The sequence below is a fragment of the Lithobates pipiens genome, unplaced genomic scaffold (genome assembly GCF_037356315.1).
Source record: "Lithobates pipiens isolate NorthernLeopardFrog02 unplaced genomic scaffold, aLitPip1_a1.2 Scaffold_13, whole genome shotgun sequence".
Classification (NCBI taxonomy): domain Eukaryota; kingdom Metazoa; phylum Chordata; class Amphibia; order Anura; family Ranidae; genus Lithobates; species Lithobates pipiens.
In genome coordinates this window covers 33,132,978-33,154,888 of record NW_027507718.1, presented here as the reverse complement: position 1 = coordinate 33,154,888, position 21,911 = coordinate 33,132,978, and positions in this window count along the sequence as shown.

Genomic DNA, 21,911 nt, shown 5'->3' with positions numbered 1-21,911 from the left:
ATAAAGGGTCTGGTATGGATTTTTAGGGGGAACCCCACGTCAATTTTTTTTTAAATTTGATGCGGGGTTCCCCTTAATATCCATACCAGACCTGAAGGGTCTGGTTATGGATATTTAGGGGGAACCCCACGTCAAATTTTTTCTTAAATTTGAGGCAGGGTTCCCCTTAATATCCATACCAGACCTGAAGGGCCTGGTAATTGAATTTGGGGGACCCCCACGCTTTTTTATTTATTTATTTATTTATTTTTTTATCAATGACTTTCAATGAGTGTTCTCTGTATTACGGGAGCCGACAATTCATAATAGCTGCGAGTGATTTTAAAGGACTTTTTTTCCTGCATAAATGACACTTTGTGCAGGGACAATTCTTTTATTTTATTGTTTCACTTTAATCATTATTAAAATAACTGCTCCCGAAAAAACGGCCGTTTTTAAAACTTTTTTTTGCATTGATACATGTCCCCTGGGGCAGGACCCGGGTCCCCAAACACTTTTTAGGACAGTAACTTGCAGAATCTTTTCTCTCTGTCAAATCTTTTTTCTCTGTCGAATATTTTCTCTATATAATCTTGGACTAATAGAGGTAAGGTTAAGCACATTCGACCACAGGTTCTATAGACACAGATTGTTGTCAGAGTCATGTCGAATCTCCTATTCTATATCGAACTGTTGTAACAATGAAAACGAAAATAAAGCATTTATTTATGTCGGATCTTTCGTTTTTCGGATTTTGTGCTTTCGTTATCGTTTGTCAAAACGAAAACGAAAATAGCTGAAATTCGGACGAAAATGCATTCGGACGAAAACGAATGCACATGTCTACTGTAAATTAACATGTTCTTATTATGAACAAGGGTTTCTTCTCCTCAATAATCTAACAGCGTCAGACCTGCCCTGAAAATCTGAATAAGATTTCTACATTGTTTTTTTGTTTGTTTTTTAAGAACATGATATGTAAAGCCTAAAGTGAAAAAGTTTAAAAAGTTAGAAAATTAAGTACTGATGACAATCAACCAGTTTCATCCTAAATTAATACTCTGTGATTAAGTAGTTTACTATGTATAATCCAAGTATAATCTTCAGAGAAAAATATTCAAAGGGTTTACTATAGAAAACCCATGATTAACATTAAGCAGTAGTGCTTGATCATTTAGATAACCAATTATTTACAACATATAAATTGATGATAGTTTAGTTATGCTGGTTGCCGGGTTCTATCAACAAGTTTATGTCATGTGAAAATAAAAAATGAACCATGTGAATGTTAGTTTTGGCTTAGGTTGACCTAGTTTAAGAAACCAAATACATTAATGGTTTACAATGATAAAAATATGGTTTACAACATATAAATTGTTGACAGTTTAGTTATGGTTCAACAAGTTTCTGTCATGTGAAATGAAATAATTAACCGTGAACTTTAGTTTTGGCTTAGGTTGACCTAATTTAAAAAGCCTAATCCATTTATGATTTACAATGACAAAAAGTTGGTTTTGTTTAAAGCCAATGAAGGATATACAGTAGCATGACTTAGTAAGTACACCCCATGGAAATACAATAGTATGAAAAAGTAAGTACATCACATAGAAATTATTGACTTTTTCAACATATTTGAAAAGGGAAACATTAGATTCTTATTCAAACAGTGCCTACAGAAAAACGTAATATAGTTAAACAAATAACAGTAATATTAAAATGGTATATTACATATCATTTCGGTTGAAAAAAATAGAAGTCCATCTTCAGTCCAAAAATAGAAGTCCATCTTCGGTCCAGTACTTCAACCAACATAAACAAAAATAGAACAAATAAATAGAAAACCTCCATATACAGAATCGTATACCCACATTTGATCCAGAGGAAGAAAAAAACACCAATAAAACAGTCCAATTTGGTGTGTTAGGGAAAAACAAATTCCTTCCTGTTCCCCCAGTAGGTAATCGGATATTCCCTGCATCAACAGTCTCTGTATCTAAACGTGTCCAGTTTTGTACACCCAGTATTCTGTTATCCAGTTTTGTTGTTATCCAGATATTTTGTGCATTTAGGAACACATCCAGTCCTTTTTCAAAACAGTCTCCTGAGCTGGCCAGAACTGAATCTTGAGTCAGTCTAATCCAAATTTTCACAGCTCCTACTATGAAGAAGCCTTTCCGTATTTGGGGGTTAAATCTCTTTTACTTCAGATGTAAAATATGCTCCCTTGTCTTTTTGTAATGACCTTAAACTGAATAACTCACCACTAAGTTCACCATATGGACCAATGATGTATTTACACATAATCATATCTCATATCTCCTGTTCAACTAATCTTTACTCATAGCTGAGCTCCTCAATGCCTCTTATTGGTTTGATTGCCCTTCTCTGAACTTTTTTCCTTTTTCTTTTTTTGAACTGTTTTTTACTGGGGCAAAATGATGTCTCTCTAGAGAAGGGGTCTCAAACTGGTGGCCCTCCAGATGTTGCGAAACTACAAGTCCTATCATGCCATTGCCTTTGGGAGTCTTGCTCTTAACTGTCAGCCTTGCAATGCCTCATGGGACTTGTAGTTTTTCAACAGCTGGAGGGCCACCAGTTTGAGACCTCTGCTCTAGAGTCTATGCCTCTGTTAATACAAAAGGAAGTACTACCCTGCTTTAGAAACTACAGCTTGGCATTGCATCCTATTATTAAGTCTATGATCTACCAAAACACCTAGGCTAGATCATTCTCAACTATGTACTCCCTCAAGTGTTCTCCTCCTAGTATGTATGATTTGTGCATGTTTTTAGCCCCCAATTGCATAAGTTTACAATTATCAACCTCTGACCTCAACACCTAGTTGCCCAATTAACCACTTGCCGACCGCCGCACGACGATATACGTCGGCAGAATGGCACGGGCAGGCATATGGGCGTATATATAAGTCCCTGCCTGCCCGCGGGTGGGGGGCCCGATCGGGCCCCCCCCGGTGCCTGCGGCGGTCGGCATTCCTTCGAGAGCGATCCGGGATGAGGGGGCGGCCATTCATTCATGGCCACCCCCTCGCGATCGCTCTCGACGAATGGAAATCCCCCGTGACATCACTTCCTCTCCTGTAATGTAAACACAGGAGAGGAAGTGATGTATTCTCTCCTCCGTGTCGGTATTTTTCGTTCCGACACGGAGGAGAGCGGATCGGTGAGTTGCACCAACACTCTACACACACAGTAGAACATGCCAGGCACACTCACACCCCCCCTTTACCCCCCGATCACCCCCCCAATTACCCCTGCCCCCCAGTCACAGTGACACCAATGTCATTTTTTTTTTTTTTTTTTTGCATTGGTGTCATTTGTGACTGTAATAACTGTTAGGGCAGTTAGAGTTAGCCCCCTTTAGTTCTAATGTACCCCCCTAACCCCCCCAATAAAGGTTTAACCCCGTGATCACCCCCTGTCGCCAGTGTCACTAAGGCTGGGTTCACATTGCAGCGGTTTATGAGAACGAATGTGATTCGCACCGCACTGCAGTGCAAATCACATCCGATCTCTGTGCGATTCGAGTTCAGCCATTCGCCGCACCCGCCACACCCGCCGCACCCGCCGCAAATTCGCACGGGACCCTTTTTTTGGCCCGCAGCAGAATCGGATCGCATGGGTGTTCACACCATGCGATCCGAGTTTGCAGAACGCACTGCGATATGCGAACTGATCTGGGGGTGTCAGTAACATTTCACTGACACTCCCAGCAGTTCGCATAGGGCAGTGTGAACTGCCGCCGGGAGGCATGCGATGCGGGAACCCGCCGCGGATTCGCGGCGTTTCCGCATCGCTCCAGTGTGAACCCAGCCTAATAAGCGATCATTTTTCTGATCGCCGTATTAGTGTCACAGGTGACGCTAGTTAGGCAGGTAGGTATTTAGGTTCGCCGCAGCTTTTTATAGCGCCAGGGACCCCCATATACTACCGCATAAAGCCCCCTGATTGCCCCCTAGTTAACCCTTTCACCTGTGATCACCATATAACTGTTACAGGTGACGCTGGTTGGTTAGTTCTTTTTTTATAGTTTCAGGGCACCCGCCATTTATTACCTAATAAAGGTTTAACCCCCTGATCACCCGGCGGGTGTCATTTGTGACTAATAACTGTTAGGGCAGTTAGGGTTAGCCCCCTTTAGTTCTAAGGTACCCCCCTAACCCCCCCAATAAAGGTTTAACCCCGTGATCACCCCCCGTCGCCAGTGTCACTAAGGCTGGGTTCACATTGCAGCGGTTTGAGAACGGATGTGATTCGCACCGCACTGCAGTGCAAATCACATCCGATCTCTGTGCGATTCGAGTTCAGCCATTCGCCGCACCCGCCACACCCGCCGCACCCGCCGCAAATTCGCACGGGACCCTTTTTTTGGCCCGCAGCAGAATCGGATCGCATGGGTGTTCACACCATGCGATCCGAGTTTGCAGATCGCACTGCGATATGCGAACTGATCTGGGGGTGTCAGTAACATTTCACTGACACTCCCAGCAGTTCGCATAGGGCAGTGTGAACTGCCGCCGGGAGGCATGCGATGCGGGAACCCGCCGCGCATTCGTGGCGTTCCCGCATCGCTCCAGTGTGAACCCAGCCTAATAAGCGATCGTTTTTCTGATCGCTGTATTAGTGTCACAGGTGACGCTAGTTAGGCAGGTAGGTATTTAGGTTCGCCGCAGCTTTTTATAGCGTCAGGGACCCCCATATACTACCGCATAAAGCCCCTTTGATTGCCCCCTAGTTAACCCTTTCACCAGTGATCACCATATAACTGTTACAGGTGACGCTGGTTGGTTAGTTATTTTTTTATAGTTTCAGGGCACCCGCCATTTATTACCTAGTCTCACTAGTGTACCCCTAAATTTAGGGGTGTCTACTTTCCAAAATGGGGTCATTTGGGGGGGGTTTGTGCCATCTTGGCATTTTATGGCCTTCAAAACTGTAACGCCCTTAGAAAGCCTGAAGGCGGTGCTTGGTTTTCGGGGCCCCGTACGCGGCTAGGCTCCCAAAAAGTCCCACATATGTGGTATCCCCGTACTCAGGAGAAGCAGCAGAATTTATTTTGGGGTGTCATTTCACATATGCCCATGGCATGCGTGAGCAATATATCATTTAGTGACAACTTTGTGAAAAAAAAAAAAAAAAAAAAAGTTTGTAATTTTCCCGCAACTTGTGGCAAAATATAAAATATTCCATGGACTCAACATGCCTCTCAGAAAATAGCTTGGGGTGTCTACTTTCTAAAATGGGGTCATTTGTGGGGGTTTTGTGCCATCTTGGCATTTTATGGCCTTCAAAACTGTAATAGGTAGTGAGAAGTGAACTCAAAAATTTACGCCCTTAGAAAGCCTGAAGGCGGTGCTTGGTTTTCGGGGCCCCGTACGCGGCTAGGCTCCCAAAAAGTCCCACATATGTGGTATCCCCGTACTCAGGAGAAGCAGCAGAATTTATTTTGGGGTGTCATTTCACATATGCCCATGGCATGTGTGAGCAATATATCATTTAGTGACAACTTTGTGAAAAAAAATAAATAAAAATAAAAAGTTTGTAATTTTCCCGCAACTTGTGGCAAAATATAAAATATTCCATGAACTCAACATGCCTCTCAGCAAATAGCTTGGGGTGTCTACTTTCTAAAATGGGGTCATTTGTGGGGGTTTTGTGCCATCTTGGCATTTTATGGCCTTCAAAACTGTAATAGGTAGTGAGAAGTGAACTCAAAAATTTACGCCCTTAGAAAGCCTGAAGGCGGTGCTTGGTTTTCGGGGCCCCGTACGCGGCTAGGCTCCCAAAAAGTCCCACATATGTGGTATCCCCGTACTCAGGAGAAGCAGCAGAATTTATTTTGGGGTGTCATTTCACATACGCCCATAGCATGTGTGAGCAATATATCATTTAGTGACAACTTTGTGTAAAAAAAAAAATAAAAATTTTTTTTTGTCATTATTCAATCGCTTGAGGCAAAAAAATAAAATATTCAATGGGCTCAACATGCCTTTTATCAATTTCCTTAGGGGGTCTACTTTCCAAAATGGGGTCATTTGGGGGGGTTTTGTACTGCCCTGCCATTTTAGCACCTCAAGAAATGAGATAGGCAGTCGTAAACTAAAAGCTGCGTAAATTCCAGAAAACGTACCTTAGTTTGTAGATGTGACAACTTTTGCGAAAACCAATAAATATACAATTATTGACTTTTTTTTTACCAAAGACATGTGGCTGAATACATTTTGGCCTAAATGTATGACTAAAATTGAGTTTATTGGATTTTTCTAATAACAAAAAGTAGAAAATATCATTTTTTTTCAAAATTTGCGGTCTTTTTACGTTTATATCGCAAAAAATAAAAATCGCAGAGGCAATCAAATACCATCAAAAGAAAGCTCTATTTGTGGGAAGAAAAGGACGCAAATTTTGTTTGGGTACAACATTGCATGACCGCGCAATTACCAGTTAAAGCAGCGCAGTGCCAAAGTGTAAAAAGACCTCTGGTCATTTACCAGCAAAATGGTCCGGTCTGAAAGTGGTTAAAGAGTGCATTAAGGCTGGCTTGTAAGTTGGGGACATTCTATAATGACTTTATTCCACTACACAGCTTGGTCTCATCTGCAAACACAGATGTGCTTTTAATCTCAAACTCTATATCTTTAATAAATAAGTTAAAAAGCAAGGGTCTCAAACAGGAAACTTGGGGTACACCACTAATAACCCTAGACCACCAGAGAATGAATCATTAATTTTCATTAAACATATAGGCAAAATCAGGCCACCTGGAATAATGTGTTGTGAACTGATGAATCAGTGATAGGGATGTTTGGCCACAGAAACAGTAGACACACTTGTCACAAACCAAAGACAGCATTTGTGGAGAAGAGCCTCAAACCAACTGTGAATCATGATAGTGGAAATGTTATTCTAAGGGGTTGTTTTGCTACTTCAGGGCCTGTCCAGTTTGCAATTGTGTTGGTTAAAGATAAAGATAAATAAGTTGTTAACTTTGCAAGGAAATGTTTTAGTTTGCAAAGGAAAGATTAGTGAATGAGGTGAAGATCTGCTGACTTCCATCATCCAATTACGTGCAAGCAAAAATACAGTATATTCTTCCTAACAAAACACCAACTCACACACTCAAACAAGGCCCTTCTCTTCTCAGCTGTCATTTAAAATCTTCTCTTAATAGGAACTGCACAACAGGTTAATCATGAGTAAGTTTCACCACTCTTTTTTTTTTTTATATATTCATTAAATAAGTTTACAACTTATGAGTTTGATTGTTGGTCTGTTACATGGAGAAAATGTTTGGAGAAGCAGTTTATATTGAAAATACTAATGTTTCAGGGGATCTGATTTGCCAAATCAATCCCTATTTAACAGCAGAAAAATAATTTCTCATTTCTATTTTCCAGTAAATCAACTGTCAAATGCTATTTAGCAGAAAACAAAGAAATCATGTTAATCTTTCAGGGTTCACTAAATTGTGGACCGTGGTCCAGACCTGGACAGAGTGACAGGCCTGTCGGAACACAGCAATGCCACTTATTAGCCTGGGTGTTCTCTCTGGTGTCTCCCGCCTGGCTGCTGCTATCATACTTACTGCAGCCAGGGCAGGGAGTGCTGCAGATTGGGACAGAGAACGGGAGTCTTTTCTGGTAACCACCTGCTTGTTAACAAAGTAAGGCCGCGTACACACGGGCGGACTGTTCGCCCAACCTTGTCCGCTGAACAGTGTTTGGGCGGACAGTCCGCTCGTGTGTGGGCTTTCAGCGGACAGTTTCAGCGGACAGTTGGACGGACAAAGTCTTTCGGAAATTCCGAAAAACTGTCCGCTGAAACTGTGTTTGAGCGAACAGTCCGCCCGTGTGTGGGCTTGTCCGCTGTACTTTCGAAATGAGCGGACTGTTCCCGCTCGGAAAGTCCGCCCATTTCGAGCGCGTGTACAGGTAGGCGGGGCCCGCGAAGGAGACGTCGCGGGCTCCGCCGCCTGGAATGGGCTTAAAGGGGAACCCCAACGCCGAAAAAAATCGGCGTGGGGGTTCCCCCCAAGTCCACACCAGACCCTTGTCCGAGCACGCTACCCGGCCGGCCAGGAAAGGGGGGCGAGCGAGCGCGCCCCCCCTCCTGAGCCGTACCAGGCCGCGTGCCCTCAACATGGGGGGTGCCTTGGGGAAGGGGGGGCCGCGCGGCCCCCCCCACCCCAAAGCACCTTGTCCCCATGTTGATGAGGACAAGGGCCTCTTCCCGACAACCCTGGCCGTTGGTTGTCGGGGTCTGCGGGCGGGGGGCTTATCGGAATCCGGGAGCCCCCTTTAAGAAGGGGGCCCCCGGATACCGGCCCCCCACCCTATGTGAATGAGTATGGGGTACAATGTACCCCTACCCATTCACCTGTGAACTAAAGTACAATAAAAAACACAACACAGAGAAAAAATATTTTATTGCACAGCTCCGGGGGTCTTCTCGCCGGACTCCTCCGCTATGTGTGTGTAGCTCTTTTACTAGCGGAGGAGTCCGGCTTTCTTCCTCCCCGCCGCCGGCCTCTTCTCCCGACTTCGGGGGTCTTGTCCCCCTCTTCGGTTCTTCTGCCGGGCCACCGCGCCTGGTCCGGTGGCCCGGTCTTCTGTCGCCGTCTTCCGTTCTTCTGTCGCCGCCTTCGGTTCTTCTGCCGGGCCACCGCGCCTTCTTGTAGCTCTTTTACAGGCGGTGGCCCGGTCTTCTGTCGCCGCTGTCGTCGCCGCCGCCGCCGCCTTCCGTTCTTGTTCTTCTTCTTGTTCTTCTTCTTCTTCTCCTGGAGATGTTGACTCGACGATCTCTCCGGCCTGAATGCCAGAGCCGCGCTGTGCGGTCACTTATATAGTGACAATGGGGCGGTGTCACATGGTATATGTCACATGGGTTGGTCACATGGTGACCCCGCCCCCTTACGATGTCATAGTCCCCATGTGACATCAACCCATGTGACCAACCCATGTGACATATACCATGTGACACCGCCCCATTGTCACTATATAAGTGGCAGCGGAGCGTGTCCCTGGCATTCCGGCCGGAGAGCTCGTCGAGTCAACATCTCCAGGAGAAGAAGAACAAGAAGAAGAACAAGAACGGAAGGCGGCGACGGCGACGACAGCGGCGACAGAAGACCGGGCCACCGCCTGTAAAAGAGCTACAAGAAGGCGCGGTGGCCCGGCAGAAGAACCGAAGGCGGCGACAGAAGAACGGAAGACGGCGACAGAAGACCGGGCCACCGGACCAGGCGCGGTGGCCCGGCAGAAGAACCGAAGATGGGGACAAGACCCCCGAAGTCGGGAGAAGAGGCCGGCGGCGGGGAGGAAGAAAGCCGGACTCCTCCGCTAGCAAAAGAGCTACACACACATAGCGGAGGAGTCCGGCGAGAAGACCCCCGGAGCTGTGCAATAAAATATTTTTTCTCTGTGTTGTGTTTTTTATTGTACTTTAGTTCACAGGTGAATGGGTAGGGGTACATTGTACCCCATACTCATTCACATAGGGTGGGGGGCCGGTATCCGGGGGCCCCCTTCTTAAAGGGGGCTCCCGGATTCCGATAAGCCCCCCGCCCGCAGACCCCGACAACCAACGGCCAGGGTTGTCGGGAAGAGGCCCTTGTCCTCATCAACATGGGGACAAGGTGCTTTGGGGTGGGGGGGGCCGCGCGGCCCCCCCTTCCCCAAGGCACCCCCCATGTTGAGGGCACGCGGCCTGGTACGGCTCAGGAGGGGGGGCGCGCTCGCTCGCCCCCCTTTCCTGGCCGGCCGGGTAGCGTGCTCGGACAAGGGTCTGGTGTGGACTTGGGGGGAACCCCCACGCCGATTTTTTTCGGCGTTGGGGTTCCCCTTTAAGCCCATTCCAGGCGGCGGAGCCCGCGACGTCTCCTTCGCGGGCCCCGCCTACCTGTACACGCGCTCGAAATGGGCGGATTTGCCTCCGCCTTACGTGGGCGAGTCCGTTCATTTCAAAAGTTGAGCGAACTGTTTGCCCAACCTTGTTCGTCAAACAGTCCGCTCGTGTGTGGGCAAGTCCGCTCATGCAAATTTTGAGCGGAATGTTTGATGAAACTGTTTGACGAACAAGGTTGGGCGAACAGTCCGCCCGTGTGTACGCGGCCTAAGTTGTGCAGCTCCTGCCCTCTATCCCAATCTGTATAACCTCCCACCCCTGCCTGCGGTGAGTATGATAGCTGCAGTCAGGCAAGAGACCCAAGCGAAAACACTCAACTGCTATGTGCCTCTGCCCTGATAGGACTGTGCAGGGGAGGCTGAAAATAAAGGGGGGCTGTGATGTAAAGGAGGAGAGGGGGCTATGACTGCATTGGACAATAGCACAGTGGTTGTGATACCCCCATCCCCATCAAATGTGTGTATTGGGGCATCAAGTTATTTAAAAATTTAACAGGTGTCAATGTAAATGGCACTGAAATTGAACAAAAATAGCGCAGAGACCTTTTTCAAAGTCGCTGTGACTTGAGTTAAAGTGATTTGAATGGTTCCATTGCTCCAAATGGGGTGCGACTTGACAGTTTATGACTTTAAACTGTCAAGTCGCATGACAAGTTGCACTTGTGTGAACCAGGGATTAAGTCCTTGTTACTTGTTCTACCAATATTTAAGGTGTAACATCTAACTTGGTGTAAATCGGACTTCCCTGTTAGCAGTCAGTTTCAAAATCAGTGTGGATGTTCTGGACTGTGCCTGCACAGCTGCATCATTCATTCACAGAGATCTGTGAACTAATAAACTATGCAGTAAGTTCTGTCTGCCACTGAGGCAAACATACTTGTGGTTATTCAATTATTGTTCTCAATGGGAGGAAGAATTTGTAGGGGTCTGGCATTGCACCTGTAATCTACTGATTGCAGCTGCAATGCTCATTTACAAAAAAGTAAAAATAAATGTACATTTTTTTTCAGCAAACATTGGTGCATTTATAATTTTTTTTTGCAAAAGGGGGACTTTTAAAGTGATTGTAAAGGATTTTTTTTTTTTTTTCAAATATCTCTGTACTTCCCTGCTCTGTGCAAAGGTCACAGACCTCCTCTTCTTGGGTCCCCCACCAGCCCTCCTGGCTCCTCCTCTCTGCCCCCAATGCCCCCACAGGAAGCCACTTTCCATGGGGCACTCATGCGTGCTCGCTCCCGAGCCCATCCATCGACACAGAAAGCGTGACTCGCCCTTGCCCCCCCTTCACTGGCTTTGACCCCCAGTGCCTCTGCAAAGCCAGTGAGACAGGGAAGTAAGAGGAGAGAAGAGCCACAGACGTGCACAGCGCTAGATCAAATGAGGGCTCAGGTAAATATAAGGAAAGTTGGGTGAGGGGCCAAAAGGAATGCATTAAGGAAAAAAAAGTTTAGGCTTTAGAACCACTTTAACCACTTACCGACCAGCAGCTGTCATTATATGGCGGCAGGTCCGCTCATTCCCGCAAATCGCCGTATCTGCGCAGTGGTCCCTTTAACAGCTACAGCGGGCGCACATTGTATAAATGTCAATGGTCCCAAAAAAGTGTCAAAAGTGTCCGATCTGTCCGCCGCAATGTCGCAGCCCCATTAAAAATCGCTGATCACCACCATTACTAGTAAAAAAAATAATAATAATAAAAATGCCATAAATCTATTTCCTATTTTGTAGACATTATAACTTTTGTGCAAACCAATCAATATACGCTTATTGCAATTCTTTTTACTAAAAATATTTAGAAGAACACATATTGGCCTAAACTGATGAAGAAATTCTTTTTTTTACATTTTTTTGGGGGGGTTTTTTCTAGCAAAAAGTAAAAAATATTGATTTTTCAAAATTGTTTTTTTTTGTTCATAGCGCAAAAAATAAAAACCGCCGAGGTGATCAAATACCACCAAAAGAAAGCTCTATTTGTAGGGGAAGAAGAGGATGTCAATTTTGTTTGGGTACAATGTCACACGACCGCACAATTGTCAGTTAAAGCAACGCAGTGCTGTATCGCAAAAAAATGGCCTGGTCATTAAGGGGGCAAATCTTCCGCTCCTTAAGTGGTAAACCTTGTGTTATTCAAGTGTATTTAAGGGCACTATAAACCTTCCTACCCGCAATTTGTGTTTTTCACCTGTATAAGATGTGCATTGATCATCTAGTTTCATGGTGTCATTTGCCTGTGCGACTATCCTATAGTAGTATAAATCTTCACATTCTGGTGTCAGTAGTTCTGTTTGTGTTCAAACATGAAGCACTGCACAGGCTAATTAATGATCTCTGTCTGTAGTCTAAGAACTGACATTTCCTGTGACAAAACTATATATCCCACAATCAGTCTAGCGCTATTCAGGTGGAAGCTTATTAATTAGATCACACACAAGCAGGCAGAGCAATTACCAGCCCATCAAGCATTTTTCATCACATTAGCTCTCTTGCATTTGTAATGATGAGGCACAGATCGTGAGCCAGAACAAGAAGTTATCTGTCCCTTTAACGAATAGAGGCAAGCTAGATAGATCAGTGCATGGGCATAGGTGAATTAATCAGCCATTACACTACAAATTTAAGTCACAACATGTTAGCCCATCCATACAAGGTAAGGGAAACCAACAACACAGGGAACCTGACTACACAATACCTAGTTAAAACAACAAAAACATTTGAAAGTATACAATGCCTTTAACTAGGCTTGCCATCTTTTCTTCAAGTTAAACCTGAACACTTTAGCGGCGCATAGCAATCTTTTTTTATAGTATGAACTATACATATATTAATCAAATGAAGTTAATCACAAGAGTCCCCCTTTACATCAGAGTCCACAGAGTTCCCCTTTCACATCTGAACTCGCAGAGTTCCCTTACACTGTAAGGGAGGAACTCTGCAGATTCTGATGTAAGGGAGAACTCTGGGGACTCTAACATAAGGGATGCTCTAGGAACACTGATCTAAGGGGAACACTGAGAACTCTGATGTATGGAGAGGAATCTGATGTAAGGGGGTACACTGTGGCCTCTGGTGTAAAGGGGAACTCTGAGAACCCCGATTTACCTTTGTGTACTCACTCAGAGGCAGGAGAGAGAAGGGGGGAGACTTCAGTCACAGACAAGGATGGATGGTGAGCTCACTCACCCCTTGGCCGTCAACACCCCTCTTATCCAGATGTAGCTATGGCTGCTGGAGTGTGGCGTTGTAGTGGCGGGAGGAAGAGGTGCTGATCAACCCTTTCTCCTCTCCCGTCTGTGTGGAAAGAGGTGTAATTGTTAGTGCTGGCTTTGGGCAGTGTAAAAGAGAGTGTAATGCCGCTTACACACGACCGGACTTTTCAATGGACTAGGTACGACGGCCTTCCCAATGGACTTTCAGCGGAGGTCCGACGGACTTTCCAAACGAACAGGCTTGGCCTTACAAGATTACAAGAATGGACTAAGTCCATTCCAGTAGTCAATAGCTGTCCTTGCGTCGTATTTGGTCCATCGGACTAGCATACAGAAGAATGTATTTTTCGACCGGACTCGAGTCCGTCGGAAAGATTTGAAACATATTTTATTTCTAGGTCCGTCTGATTTTTTTTCTCCAAAAAATGATCAGACTAGCCCACACACGATCGTATTGTACGACGGACTGATCCCATCGGACCTAGTCTGCCGGAAAGTCCGGTCGTGTGTACGTGGCATAATAGACACTCTCTGCTTACACAGCTGAAGCCAGCAACCCAGCTGGAAAGCCATAGTCTGGTCTGAATAATAGCGCATAATTCCAAACCTGAACTGTCTGAGTGAATCCTGGACAGGCGGCAACCCTATCTCTAAGTCCTTGGCACCGAGCGCATGCAAAAATGCGGCCTTTCGGAGGCCGGGCAGTGGCCGCATACTAAACCTCTTAAAGGGGTTAAAGGTGGTCATACTTGGTAGCATCTGGCTACATAGCTTGGGTAGCACAATCCCCAAAAGGTCACTTCACCTTTACTTTTCCCAAAAAGGTCCTTATGCAAATAAATGCTTACTTTTTCAGCTGCAGGACAAGGAGATGAGGACAATCTTATCAGCAGCCCAAAAAAATAAAATAAGCATTTATTTGCCAACTTGAGAACTGCATTTTCATTTATTAAGGAAACTAATGTATGGAGACTTTTTGGGGAAGAAAAGTATGAAAAGGTTAACTAACCCTTTAACATATTTTAAAACTACCCATAAAATGTGGGCATGTGCCATTCATGCAAAACCTCCATACTTTGCACAAAGTATAACAGAAGTTGCTGCAGACTGATGTATTAATGGCTAGAGATTGGATGAGAAAATAATTTTCTTCCCCATGACCAACCTCAAGGTAATTAGAAGACGTACATCTATGTATGTGTGTGTATATCTTTATACCTGCTATGAATAAGAGTGAATAAACAAACTAAAACAATAATGCTCTTTGTTTTTCAAAGAGACGGGAAGGCAAAGCTGCTGTGTGCAATGTGATCTGAACACGTCATGTTATGGTCACAGAAATTAGACACACCACAGGGAGGTTTATTGGATATAAGTCACAACTATGAAGAATTTTAAAACACAAATTTTAATGAGAGCTTAGTATATAAAGTCTGGGACTAAATGTCAAATACAATAAATGTTCGCTGACCTACTTATATGTTAAAATGAACAAATCCCACACTTATGAAAGATTTATTTTGTCTTCTAGATTGAGTGCACATGGTTACTGCTCTCAACACAACTAGCCTTTAACTGTATCATCACTTTTGCATTAGGCAGTATCTACACTAGGTATACAGTAAACACTATTTCTAACAGGAATATGTAGATATTCTTTTTATTCTTAAATGCTGTTATCAGAAACAAGAATGAAATGTATGGCACTCTTTTGTGTTTTATAAAAAAAAAAAAAAAGCCCTGTATGTACATTCTATGACATATATACAGTATAAATACAACAGTACATGTGAACATTTCAAACATTCCAGTATATGAATTAACGTTCATATGCACCCCATATCTTTTGAATATGCCATATTCATTTTTTTAATCAGAACTGCTAATGAAAAACCTTTTGGACTTGGTTTATTGGTGACCATGTGACTTCTAGGTTCCCTTTTTCTTCTAAACTCTGAGGGGTGGGGGGTCACTCCTACTGACGATCCCTGGGATCCCTGTTTAGAGCCCCTGTCAGTCACCATCTGCAGGCCTGGACAGGGGGGTGTCACTACAGGCACGTCACCCTGTAGTTTTTATAAAGAGAAGAAGAAATGGGGGGTGTGCCAAAAAAGTTTAATACGGAAGATGCAGGGCAGGCACACTATGAGTGTTATTTACTAAAGGAAAATCCACTTTGCACTGCAAGTGCACTTGAAAGTGCACTGAAAGTTCACTTGCAAGTAAAGTCACTGTAGATCCGAGAGGGACATATAAGGAAAATAAAAAACAGCATTTTAGCTTGCACATGATTGGATGATAAAATCAGCAGAGCTTCCACTCATTTTATATCTACCCCTTATATTTAGAGTGACTCCACTTCCACTTTCAGTGCAAAGTGGAGTTGCCTTTCATAAATAACCCCCTATGCGTCAACACGCATCCTGTAACTTCTAGCAGTAAACCCAAAAGCTCAACCTGACTACGCCTGCTTCAATGCTCGGCATGCTCAGTTAGAAAGTGAAAACAAGAGAAACTGGCTCACCAGAAAATAAAGAATTCTACACGTATAGAATTGCACAAACATTTAGATGTCATATACATTTTTAGGGCAACATATACTTTTACACACCAAACATAAAATATGAGTTCCAACAGAATTGGACATGCAGTCTATGATAGTAAAGCAAGCTCTAGAGAAACAGATAGTCCATTAGACCTTCAAATCAATAAATGTGAGGGAGCCTAAAGCCTCCCGCTGGGTTGAACGAAAAAAACTGACAGCTCAGGTTGAAGCCTCTGTACTAACAATCCAATCCATGTTAGTACAGTGATCTCCCCTGCTGTGCTATTGTGTTCTGATCGGGGTACCCCCCCCAGGGCATTCCGGATGGTCGTCAGACCTTTTTAAGTCATTACCCTTCGACAGAAGCCATTTACATGGGGTGAATGTTGGCTGATTTCTACGGAACCTGCCGATGCCGGCCAACATTCGGCCAGTGTGTACTAGGCTTAAAAGTTGTAAACTGGATCCCACAAGCACTGCTGATGAACCTGTTTTCTTTATACAAGAGTAAGATTGTATCCATCTGGGTCTTCTGCTAAGTTTTAACGTAAATAGTATACAAATGTAATCATCCTGTAAAGGGGAGCCGGTTTTGACATTTTTGCCAAAGAAGAAATGTAAATGTCACTGCATTCTTAATATTTTATATCCTACACCGGCCAGGGGTAAGTATGACTGTGCTATCCAATTTACAACACTTACACCCTATTAGCATTATTTTTTTAAAGGGTCAATCTATCCTTAACCGATATTTCAGTTTTTGATAAATGCTAGTGTAGCGATAGGCCCCAAGGAGCTGCTTAAGTTTGTTCAGTCCGTTACTCTGCTTCTCAGCCCCTCTGATACACGTAGCAAACAGTGAAAACACAGTAAAACAGACACAAATGTAGTGAACAGGAAATGTGTTTACAGGGAGACTTTCCACAATCAAACAGTGATCTGGTAGCTCAATAGTTAAGAATGACAAACTGTGGCCTTTAATAGTGTTAATCAAACCCAAAATGCAGGCTTCAAAATAACACAGTCAAACAACTTAAATAGGTCTAGAGTGGCCTATGCACTCAGGCATAAGGGGAACTCATCTGACTTAACAACGTTCAGTCTGTTTCCCTCAAATCCTGAAAAATATACAGACCCAGGCAGTTAAATGTGAGGCAATAGGCCACAGATGCAATTTATCACTTTAATAATTAATGTGAGAGTTCCCCTTTAAAGGTAGTCACTGGATTTACTAAATTACTGATACTGAAGGAGTAACAGAAAGGGTCCTCACAATGGAGATATCAAGGGTCTTCGGCAAGCCTGGCATTGATGCACTTCGTTGAGCAGGTTAAACAATGGGGTACTTGAAAGTATTCTAATAGATAGACATGTGCACACTGAAATATTTTGTTTCGGAATTTCGTTTTCGTCCGAAAAGTACATTTATTTAGTTACTCCCAAAATTAGTTTTTATTTATTTTGTTTTTTGTTAAAAATTGCATTCGTCCGAAAATCCAAATTAATTAAGGTCGAATCTGTCATTGAAGGCTTATGGTGTCTGTCGAATGTTCAAAGAAGATTAGACGGAGCAGCTAAACTGTATGACTCCATATAGTTTAGCTGCTCCGTCTAATCTTCTTAGAAATTTCGACAGGCACCATAAGCCAAAGATTCGATGTTTGTATGTTTTTTGCTGCTTTGTCGAATCTTTGTCGTTCATGTTTAATGTATATAGTTCAAACAGAAAATGGACTGGTGATAGTTATCACTGATCAGACAGGTAATAAGATAGGGTATATAGAATCTATATATAATCTCAATCTATAATATAGAATCTATAATAATAAATCCCCCCCCCCCCACAACACGGGCAGCCTCTGAGGATATCACAACACTAGCAACACTAGTATCACTATCATGTTCACAACACTAACACAATAGCAGCAGATTATTATGAAAAAGATAAGTTGAACTGTAGCTTGCTTCAGTATTGTTCTGCTGCTGTGCTTATGCTTAATTGCTAAATAATTTAGGCTCCCTGACAAACGGACCAGCTAAGATTGACTGTCTTCTGAAATGATTCAGTGTGTGTGTCTCTCTCTGCTAGCAATTGTACGTGAAAGTAAGTTGGCTGTACGTGTGTACTTAGTTCTAGTTATTTTACTGCTCCAATCAGCCAATAACATTCATCATCATCATTATTTTTATTTGACTTCCCCCACCCAATTCCACCAGCGAACTTTTCTCTCTATGTCGAATCTTTTCTCTCTCTGTTGAATCTTTTCTCTCTATGTAGAATAATCCTGGACTAAAAGAGTTAAGGTTAGGCACATTCGACCACAGGTTCTATGGACACAGATTGTTATTGTCAGCATCATGTCGAAACTCCTATCTATATCGAACTGTTGTCACAACGAAAACAAAAATAAAGCGTTTGTTTATTTCGGATCTTTTGTTTTTCAGATTCTGCACTTACCTGAAATTCGGACAAAAATGCATTCGGACGAAAACGAATGCACATGTCTACTAATAGATGAAGTGGGATGTGGGATGCTAGCAGTATCCTGACAAGGCAAAGTATCACCCATCCTCCGACCAAAGGAGATATAGCCTGAATCCCTCTCAGGCTGGAGGTCCGTCACCGTCTGACCCCTGGAACGGTGGCAGGATCAGCACCCCGACTTCTAGAGCTGTGGTAGGATCAACACACGACCTCTGGAACTGTGGCTGGATGAATCCCTTCCATGGGTAACAGCAGACCTCAGATCAAGTCTGTGTCTCTCTCATTGGCGCTTACAATTTGGGGCAGTGGGAGCCATTGGCTGTCAGTCTAATCCTGTGACAAGGAGGTGGGGCTGAGCCGCACTGCCTGTGTCTTTGGATGAAGGCAGCATGATTTGGGATCACAAGTGCCCTCCATAGCAAGCGGTTTGCTATGGGGCACTCGAAAAAGAGAGGAGGAGGCAGGATTACTGGCAGGGGGCCCCAGAAGAGGAGGTTCCATGTCGCTCTGTGCAATTACATTGCACAGAGCAGGCAAGTATAACGTGTTTGTTATTTTAAAAAAAGGTCTTTACAATAATTTTAACCGCTTGCCGACTGTCTCACGCCGATATACGTTGGCAAAAGGGCACGTACAGGCATATTAACATACCTGTAAGTTGCCCTTTAAGAAGCGGTTTGCGGGCAGGCGGGTGCGTGCCCGCTGTGAGCTCCATGAGTGTGATCCCCGCGATTGTCTCACAGAGAGGAAGAACGTTGAAACGCTGATGTAAACAAGCATTTCCCTGTTCTGCCTACTGACACTGACACTGATCACCACTCCCTGTAATCGGGAGCGGTGATCAGTGTCGTGTCACACATAGCCCCTCTCCCCACAGTTAGAATCACTCCCTAGGACACACTTAACTCCTACAGCGCCACCTAGTGGTTTACCCCTTCACTGCCAGTCACATTTACACAGTAATCAATGCATTTTTAATTGCACTGATCACTGTCTAAATGTGAATGGTCCCAAAATAGCACTAAAAGTGTCCGATCTGTCCGCCATAATGTCGCAGTCACGATAAAAATTGCTGATCACCGCCATTACTAGTAAAAAAAAAAAAAGATTAATACATGAATTAATTAATAAAATGCCATAAAACCATTCCCTATTTTGTAGATGCTATAACTTTTGCGCAAACCAATCAATAAATGCTTATTGCAATTGTTTTTACCAAAAATATGTAGAGTATGTTTAGTATGTTTTTTATATATTTTTGGGGGATATTTAGTATAGAAACAAGTAAAAAAGAATGTGTTTTTTTCAAATCGCATTTTTTTGTTTATAGCACAAAAAATAAATACCACAGAGATGATCAAATACCACCAAAAGACAGTCACACTATTTGTGGGGAAAAAAGGACGTCAATTTTGTTCGAGAGCCACGTCGCACAATCGTGCAATTGTCAGTTAAAGCGACGCAGTGCCGAATCGTTCTGGTCTTTTGCCAGCCAAATTGTCTGGGGCTGAAGTGGTTAAGAATCCAGCTATTGTGATCAGGGATAGTTGATCTTAAAGCTAAATTAATGCATTACTAAAGCACAATCTATCAAAATAATATATTTATAAAATATGTATCAAATATAATATATTTATAAAATAATATTTTTATAAAATAAAACACAGTTTTAAAACAGCTTTAAAACAAACTATAATTGACCGCTATAGCTGGATTATTTCATCTTTTGTTTATCCTTTGCTGCATAGTACAGGTCAGATCAGTTGCAAGATGGCAGTGCCTTAGTAAAATGCATGTATCCCATGACCCAAAGTTCATTGATAACTCAACTCATCTCATGACCTAGCCACAACCGTTAACAGTGGGTAAAAATCCTTAATAAAAAAGCTCAGGGTAGCTGCAGGGCCATCTTTAATATTCATTGGACGTTGGGCAAAACTTTTCTTCTTCTTTAGTCCGACCGTGTGTATGCAACATCACTTCCGGACCTCTTCTGGAATTAATCCGTCGGAATTACTCCAACGGATTTGGTAGTTGGAATCTCCGACCGTGTGTACAAGGGCTTAGTGGTACAAGATTGAGCTAGTAAATTGAAATAGGCATGGAAGGGTCCCAGAGTACTCCGTTACTCTTTTTCCTGTGCTCCATAAACATGGTCACCTGTCTATAGCTAAACCACATATTTTGAGAAACTTGACACTGATGCTGCAGCTGTTCAAATGACTTCAACTCTCGCTGGCAAATTTATTGGAACACACTCTCCATACTGAAAACTTTTGGCACTGCTCCCAACTAGTCAATTTACTGTGTATAATTGGGATTATACCAGGCAGGGGAATATAGAGTTTACATCAAATTAAATTTTGAAATTTTTGTGCTTACCAACATTTTTTTTTTTTTTTTTTTTATAGAATATATGAAAGCTGCAGTATTCTGCTGAGAAAACACCTCCCTTAACATACAAAATGTTATAACACACTCAAAATGTAATTAAATGTGATTCATAAACAAATTTGACTTATAAAACTACTGTAAATAAATATATAAACAATTGTACTTCACACTTCAATTTCGGAAAAAAAAAAAAACTTTCAGGAGCAACCTGATCACACCAGATGAGTGTTATTTTAATAAAGATACATTGTTTTAAAATGCAGAGAACACTATGTATTCTTTTTTTTCCTTTGAGCACAAAATTGGTACCAGATCAGGATCCTTGTTTTAATTCAAGAGTGAAGTAGCTGAACCTGCCAGGAGCAATAACTTGTACCGACTGATTTAGGGAAGCTGTGTCCACAGGGGATGGTGGCGGTTACACAAGATTAGAATTTTACATGGTATATGGACTATGTTTTTGCATGGAATATATTCACACGTTTAAAAGCACATACTGTATGTGGACTGTGATGTGTTGTTTTTTTGATTGATTTTTATTTTTTTCAGAATATATTTGCTTTATATATATATATATATATATATATATATATATATATATATATATATATATATATACATATATATATATATATATATATACATATATATATATATACATATATATATATATATATATATATATATATATATATATATATATATGTATATATATATATATATATATATATGTATATATATATATATATATATAGTAATTTTATAAGTCACATTTAATTACATTTTGAGCTCAGTATAACATATTTTTAAATATAGAATGTAGCCAAGAACTCTTCATTTGGAGAACCTTTCGCCTGATCTTATGAAGGATATGATAGGTTGGGAAAAGCTTCCTCTGATGACCTAGTCTGTCTGCCTCAAGGCAAATTGGAAAAGCCCTTATCAAATACCTATTGTTGACAAAAGGAATCTTTTGCGCTCAGAAATCTAACTCTAGGCCACTCACACCCAATGACAAAATAAAACTGAGTAAAATGCTGCAGGGCTAAAAATATAATACCCCCTACCTTTAACATAAACAAATGCAAAATATTAAATCTCAGTCACATTGTCCAATGGTGACAGAAAAAAAAAAACCTTTTATTCAAAGTGAAATATATCACAACTCAATACTTTAACCACATGACAATTTATTATCTAAATCAAAAGCAAATCACTCCTGTGCGATCCCCTGCAGTGCGATTTTTCAGCCCATTCAAATTAATGCGCTTTCAAATCGCACCGGAATGTACTTTTAAATAATGCGCCACAGACTGCAAATGTGTGTGCGGTGTGTGCAGTGTTTGTGATCTGTGTTTGGGCTGCTGTTAACAATGTAGTGGT